Source organism: Schistocerca cancellata, unplaced genomic scaffold (genome assembly GCF_023864275.1).
Source record: "Schistocerca cancellata isolate TAMUIC-IGC-003103 unplaced genomic scaffold, iqSchCanc2.1 HiC_scaffold_276, whole genome shotgun sequence".
Taxonomy (NCBI): Eukaryota; Metazoa; Arthropoda; class Insecta; order Orthoptera; family Acrididae; genus Schistocerca; species Schistocerca cancellata.
Window position 1 is genome coordinate 20001 of NW_026046298.1, and position 7500 is coordinate 27500.

General features: G+C 55.2%; 3 non-coding genes across 3 annotated transcripts in view; all 3 read right to left on the reverse strand.

Annotated features, from left to right (window-relative positions):
• LOC126114024 (large subunit ribosomal RNA) overlaps nt 1-1037 on the reverse strand; it is a 4228-nt gene extending 3191 nt beyond the window's left edge. Inside the window, exon 1 of the ribosomal RNA XR_007525028.1 lies at nt 1-1037. This exon is cut by the window's left edge and continues 3191 nt beyond it. This is a non-coding gene — a ribosomal RNA (large subunit ribosomal RNA).
• A 188-nt stretch (nt 1038-1225) lies between these two features.
• Nucleotides 1226-1381, reverse strand: LOC126114025 (5.8S ribosomal RNA). Its single transcript, XR_007525029.1, has one exon. It is a non-coding gene; the product is annotated as a 5.8S ribosomal RNA (ribosomal RNA).
• Nucleotides 1382-1735: 354 nt separating this feature from the next.
• On the reverse strand, nt 1736-3642 carry LOC126114027 (small subunit ribosomal RNA). Its single transcript, XR_007525031.1, has one exon. It is a non-coding gene; the product is annotated as a small subunit ribosomal RNA (ribosomal RNA).
• Nucleotides 3643-7500: the final 3858 nt, after the last annotated feature.

The following is a 7500-nucleotide window of genomic DNA, read 5'->3' on the forward strand; positions in this document are numbered from 1 at the left end:
ATCCTCCCTCGGCCCGCGCAAGGCGAGACCTTCACTTTCATTACGCCTTTAGGTTTCGTACAGCCCAATGACTCGCGCACATGTTAGACTCCTTGGTCCGTGTTTCAAGACGGGTCGTGAAATTGTCCAAAGCTGAAGCGCCGCTGACGGGAGCGATTATTCCGCCCGAGAGCATCCCGAGCCAACAGCGGCGCGGGTCCGGGGCCGGGCCAGGTAGGTCCGTCATCCGGGAAGAACCCGCGCGCGCTTGCCGGGAGCCCGAGCGCCCAAAGGGGCGAATCGACTCCTCCAGATATACCGCCGAGCAGCCAGCCAGGACACCGGGGCTCTGCCCAACAGACGCGAACCGAGGCCCGCGGAAGGACAGGCTGCGCACCCGGGCCGTAGGCCGGCACCCAGCGGGTCGCGACGTCCTACTAGGGGAGAAGTGCGGCCCACCGCACACCGGAACGGCCCCCACCCCGCGGCGAGTGGAAAGGCAACCGGACACGACCCCGCCGCGGGATTGCTCCGCGCGGGCGGCCGGCCCCATCTGCCGAGGGCGGGAGCCAGTGGCCGGATGGGCGTGAATCTCACCCGTTCGACCTTTCGGACTTCTCACGTTTACCCCAGAACGGTTTCACGTACTTTTGAACTCTCTCTTCAAAGTTCTTTTCAACTTTCCCTCACGGTACTTGTTCGCTATCGGTCTCGTGGTCATATTTAGTCTCAGATGGAGTTTACCACCCACTTGGAGCTGCACTCTCAAGCAACCCGACTCGAAGGAGAGGTCCCGCCGACGCTCGCACCGGCCGCTACGGGCCTGGCACCCTCTACGGGCCGTGGCCTCATTCAAGTTGGACTTGGGCTCGGCGCGAGGCGTCGGGGTAGTGGACCCTCCCAAACACCACATGCCACGACAGGCGGCAGCCTGCGGGGTTCGGTGCTGGACTCTTCCCTGTTCGCTCGCCGCTACTGGGGGAATCCTTGTTAGTTTCTTTTCCTCCGCTTAGTAATATGCTTAAATTCAGCGGGTAGTCTCGCCTGCTCTGAGGTCGTTGTACGAGGTGTCGCACGCCACACCGCCAGCCGGCTGTGCACGCTACCGAGAAAGTACCGGTATGCGAACCGCCAGGCGACGGGCGCGCATCGCACGTTTAAGGAGACGCGGCCGGCCCCACAGGCGGCCACGACACTCCCAGGTCTCCGAAGCGGGACAAACGCCGCGCGCTTCAGTATACGTAGCCGACCCTCAGCCAGACGTGGCCCGGGAACGGAATCCATGGACCGCAATGTGCGTTCGAAACGTCGATGTTCATGTGTCCTGCAGTTCACATGTCGACGCGCAATTTGCTGCGTTCTTCATCGACCCCACGAGCCGAGTGATCCACCGTCCTGGGTGATCTTTTTCATTTAGTTTCCACTGTCTCTTTCAAGACAGTTGCATAGGCGGGACTGAGGCGTTTGACGGCCCCTGTTCCAGCGTTCCTGTGTCCAACGGCCTCACGGCCGATGGGCGTCGTACGGCTCCACACCGGAGCGGACAGGCACTCGGGCGAAAGTCATTCAAAACCGGCGCCAGGCGCCAGGTGCCGCAGGCCAGCCGCTCCAGAGCTTCAGCGCTCGTACCACACAACATTTTGTCCGTTAGTTTTGAGAGGCACGCGTGGTTCCGCACGCGGCGCACGGCTGCTGCCGTACAGGTAGCGTGTTGCGCGACACGACACGCACATCGAAAGACATGCAGTCTAGTCGGTAATGATCCTTCCGCAGGTTCACCTACGGAAACTTGTTACGACTTTTACTTCCTCTAAATGATCAAGTTTGGTCATCTTTCCGGTAGCATCGGCAACGACAGAGTCGATGCCGCGTACCAGTCCGAAGACCTCACTAAATCATTCAATCGGTAGTAGCGACGGGCGGTGTGTACAAAGGGCAGGGACGTAATCAACGCGAGCTTATGACTCGCGCTTACTGGGAATTCCTCGTTCATGGGGAACAATTGCAAGCCCCAATCCCTAGCACGAAGGAGGTTCAGCGGGTTACCCCGACCTTTCGGCCTAGGAAGACACGCTGATTCCTTCAGTGTAGCGCGCGTGCGGCCCAGAACATCTAAGGGCATCACAGACCTGTTATTGCTCAATCTCGTGCGGCTAGAAGCCGCCTGTCCCTCTAAGAAGAAAAGTAATCGCTGACAGCACGAAGGATGTCACGCGACTAGTTAGCAGGCTAGAGTCTCGTTCGTTATCGGAATTAACCAGACAAATCGCTCCACCAACTAAGAACGGCCATGCACCACCACCCACCGAATCAAGAAAGAGCTATCAATCTGTCAATCCTTCCGGTGTCCGGGCCTGGTGAGGTTTCCCGTGTTGAGTCAAATTAAGCCGCAGGCTCCACTCCTGGTGGTGCCCTTCCGTCAATTCCTTTAAGTTTCAGCTTTGCAACCATACTTCCCCCGGAACCCAAAAGCTTTGGTTTCCGGAGGCTGCCCGCCGAGTCATCGGAGGAACTGCGGCGGATCGCTGGCTGGCATCGTTTATGGTTAGAACTAGGGCGGTATCTGATCGCCTTCGAACCTCTAACTTTCGTTCTTGATTAATGAAAACATACTTGGCAAATGCTTTCGCTTCTGTTCGTCTTGCGACGATCCAAGAATTTCACCTCTAACGTCGCAATACGAATGCCCCCGCCTGTCCCTATTAATCATTACCTCGGGTTCCGAAAACCAACAAAATAGAACCGAGGTCCTATTCCATTATTCCATGCACACAGTATTCAGGCGGGCTTGCCTGCTTTAAGCACTCTAATTTGTTCAAAGTAAACGTGCCGGCCCACCCAGACACTCAATAAAGAGCACCTTGGTAGGATTTCAACGGGGTCCGCCTCGGGACGCACGAACACGCACGAGGCGGTCGCACGCCTTCGGCTCGCCCCACCGGCAGGACGTCCCACGATACATGCCAGTTAAACACCGACGGGCGGTGAACCAACAGCGTGGGACACAAATCCAACTACGAGCTTTTTAACCGCAACAACTTTAATATACGCTATTGGAGCTGGAATTACCGCGGCTGCTGGCACCAGACTTGCCCCTCCAATAGATACTCGTTAAAGGATTTAAAGTGTACTCATTCCGATTACGGGGCCTCGGATGAGTCCCGTATCGTTATTTTTCGTCACTACCTCCCCGTGCCGGGAGTGGGTAATTTGCGCGCCTGCTGCCTTCCTTGGATGTGGTAGCCGTTTCTCAGGCTCCCTCTCCGGAATCGAACCCTGATTCCCCGTTACCCGTTACAACCATGGTAGGCGCAGAACCTACATCGACAGTTGATAAGGCAGACATTTGAAAGATGCGTCGCCGGTACGAGGACCGTGCGATCAGCCCAAAGTTATTCAGAGTCACCAAGGCAAACGGACCGGACGAGCCGACCGATTGGTTTTGATCTAATAAAAGCGTCCCTTCCATCTCTGGTCGGGACTCTGTTTGCATGTATTAGCTCTAGAATTACCACAGTTATCCAAGTAACGTGGGTACGATCTAAGGAACCATAACTGATTTAATGAGCCATTCGCGGTTTCACCTTAATGCGGCTTGTACTGAGACATGCATGGCTTAATCTTTGAGACAAGCATATGACTACTGGCAGGATCAACCAGGGAGCTGCGTCAACTAGAGCTGAGCAGCCGGCCGCCCGGGAGTGTGTCCCAGAGGCCCCGCGCGAACACGCAAGCGTCCGCTCAATTATTCTGCAAACAGGAGGAGGCTGAGCTCCCCTGCACAATACACCTCGAAACCCTCTCAGGTCCCGGCGGCGCGCAGCGCCGTCCTAAGTACTTGGTCGGGTTCGAGAGAGGCGCAATCGCCCGGAGTTAGGCGAGTAGACGCTTTAGGTGCGACCACCCGTGCTCCCAACTGAGCTTGCCGCTGCCGACAGAGGCCCGGGAGCGTGCTGTCGTGGCATTGCCGGCGGGAGACAACACGCGCCACCTACGGTGACCGGCAGCTCCAACGCCAGCGCCACAGAAGGGCAAAGGCCCCACGTGGGTGCCGAAGCGAACTCTCCCAGCACAGCGCACGTGCCAACACGTCTGCACAACTGCGATACAAACCACCAGCGAGAACCGCTGGGGCGACCGAGCAGCAGACGGCGTCGCGGCGCCGAGTGCCGGGCGGCGGCGCATCCTCAACGCACACAGTCCTCAATCGGACCAGCACACTGCAGATGTCCACCGCGCTTCGCACCGGGCCGGCGAGGACCCACTTTGGCTGCACGGCGCCGCGCGCAGGGTGCCCCGGCGCGCAGCTGCGCCGCCTGCCGCGTCCGTCGGCCGGCGCGCCTGCCACTGGGCGCCCCCACCAGCCGGCTGTAGCGCGTGCGCCCACGCACCGCGCGGCCAGCACGCCGGGCGGCCCCCCCCTCACCGGCCGGGGACAGTCCCACCCACCCACAGCCGCGTATCGCTTCACACCCAGATTCACATTCACGTTCGTTGGTATGGTGGGGACCGCTTCGTAGCTGTACCGATCGTTGCCCTCACAGATGTACCTCCAGCAAGGACAACCGCACCACAACGGGTTACCAGTTGTTCATTTGCGTAACGTCACCAGTAAACGTACACGTCCATCCCCGTTTGCAAAGTCAACTATTATTGCATGCCTGCCTGTCAGGTGTCAAGACACACTACATCCGCTCACATCCACGCAACAAAATGTGCCCGACTAGAGGGCACGTGGAAGGTGCCCCGTACGTATGCGATGTCCACTGCGCGACCAACTGTCAACCGGCCTCTGTAGCATGTCGCAGATGTGGAACGCGGGGCACCGTGCTATCACATTGTGTGAGAAGAGACTACTACGTCTGCATACACGCGCCACTACATGAACAGACGGCTCATGCTGATCGCCATCCACTGCGTCCATTACTCCCACACGTCTCTATGGCGTACCACACTGCAATGCAGCTGTTATGGGGAGATGACACGTAGCTGTGTACACAACATTCTGAGCGGGTTGCGGTTGGACAATACATTACTGTAACGTGTCATATGCCAATTACAGAGCAGGGTAAGGCACAACTTGGGTTAGGTTAAGGCACAACTTGGGTTAGGTTAAGGCACAACTTGGGTTAGGTTAAGGCACAACTTGGGTTAGGTTAAGGCACAACTTGGGTTAGGTTAAGGCACAACTTGGGTTAGGTTAAGGCACAACTTGGGTTAGGTTAAGGCACAACTTGGGTTAGGTTAAGGCACAACTTGGGTTAGGTTAAGGCACAACTTGGGTTAGGTTAAGGCACAACTTGGGTTAGGTTAAGGCACAACGTGGGTTAGGTTAAGGCACAACGTGGGTTAGGTTAAGGCACAACGTGGGGTTAGGTTAAGGCACAACGTGGGTTAGGTTAAGGCACAACGTGGGTTAGGTTAAGGCACAACGTGGGTTAGGTTAAGGCACAACGTGGGTTAGGTTAAGGCACAACGTGGGTTAGGTTAAGGCACAACGTGGGTTAGGTTAAGGCACAACGTGGGTTAGGTTAAGGCACAACGTGGGTTAGGTTAAGGCACAACTTGGGGGTAGATTGCGGTGCAAATTGCGTTACATTGCGGTGCAAATTGCGTTACATTGCGGTGCAAATTGCGTTACATTGCGGTGCAAATTGCGTTACATTGCGGTGCAAATTGCGTTACATTGCGGTGCAAATTGCGTTACATTGCGGTGCAAATTGCGTTACATTGCGGTGCAAATTGCGTTACATTGCGGTGCAAATTGCGTTACATTGCGGTGCAAATTGCGTTACATTGCGGTGCAAATTGCGTTACATTGCGGTGCAAATTGAGTTACATTGCGGTGCAAATTGAGTTACATTGCGGTGCAAATTGCGTTACATTGCGGTGCAAATTGCGTTACATTGCGGTGCAAATTGCGTTACATTGCGGTGCAAATTGAGTTACATTGCGGTGCAAATTGAGTTACATTGCGGTGCAAATTGAGTTACATTGCGGTGCAAATTGAGTTACATTGCGGTGCAAATTGAGTTACATTGTGGTGCAAATTGAGTTACATTGCGGTGCAAATTGAGTTACATTGCGGTGCAAATTGAGTTACATTGCGGTGCAAATTGAGGTAGGTTAAGGTGCAACACAGGTTAGGTTAAGGTGCAACATAGGTTAGGGTGCAAGATGGGTTAGGTTAAGGTGCAAGATGGGTTAGGTTAAGGTGCAAGATGGGTTAGGTTAAGGTGACATAGGTTAGGTTAAGGTGACATAGGTTAGGTTAAGGTGACATAGGTTAGGTTAAGGTGACATAGGTTAGGTTAAGGTGACATAGGTTAGGTTAAGGTGACATAGGTTAGGTTAAGGTGACATAGGTTAGGTTAAGGTGACATAGGTTAGGTTAAGGTGACATAGGTTAGGTTAAGGTGACATAGGTTAGGTTAAGGTACAAACTGGGTTGTGTTATGGTACACATTGCGTTGTAGTACAGTACACGTTAGGTTTGGGTACGGTACACAATGTGGTATGGGATGGCGTGTTGTGGGGGGGGGGGGTGAGGTTCGTTGATATCGACCGTAGGACGTGGATGCCCGAGGCAGCGTCAGTGTGTCAAAGGAGTTATGTCACGTCGGGATGCGCTTTTCGCTAGTGAGAGGGGGCGAGCCGTGTCTGTGGTTGCGGCAGACCTGTGTGTTTCATTCCTGCCAGTGTGTTTGTGCTGTAAGACGAGGCAGTGTGGTGATGTTGGGTGCACCCCTGTGTAGGACATGTGTGGGTGTTGGTGGCTTCTCTGAGCAATTGTGGTTGTCGGACGAGTGGGGTATTCTGTTTTATGATTGGACCTCCCGGTCTGGTTATCATAGCGTAGTTGGTGTACTGTGGCGGATAGGATGCACCGGACGTTGGTCCATGCTGGTGCTTAGTTGTTGTATCTGTGTCTGTTACAGGCAGAGAGTAGTGTGTGATAGAGTGTGTGGCTGACGTGTGGTTCATTTTGTGTGTACGGACGTTCAGCATGTATAGGGGCATTTGCGTATATAATCTATCTATGTGGGCCTGCATAGTTTACTGAGCAGTGCTGTGAGGTGACTGAACTACGAGTGACGTACTGATTTACAGCGGAATGGTTGCCTTGTACCAAGATGGAGTATCGGAGGACCGTCTATATTCTGAGAGGAGCCCTGTTTGCCACTGGGCGTGGGGTCTCGCGTCCTGCGGTTCAGTGCCCCCAGGGAAGCGCGCGGAGGTGGTGCTGCTGCTGCTGTAGCAAGCGAGCTACTTACAGCATGTATAGGGACAGCGGGAATATGGCATATTCGATATAACTCTTCATGAAACGCAAGATATAGGGGCGGATTGCACGTTACGAGTGCGGGAAGAGTCCGCCGTTCATCCGCTGGAGTTGCGATTTGGGCGGTTGGGGTGGGGCACGTGCGGGTGCGGGTGGAGCGATTGTCGGTCGACGACTTCGTGCGACGCAGGCACAGGCGTTGGGGCTCCTGTGGTGGGCAGATGATGCAGGCTTTTGTG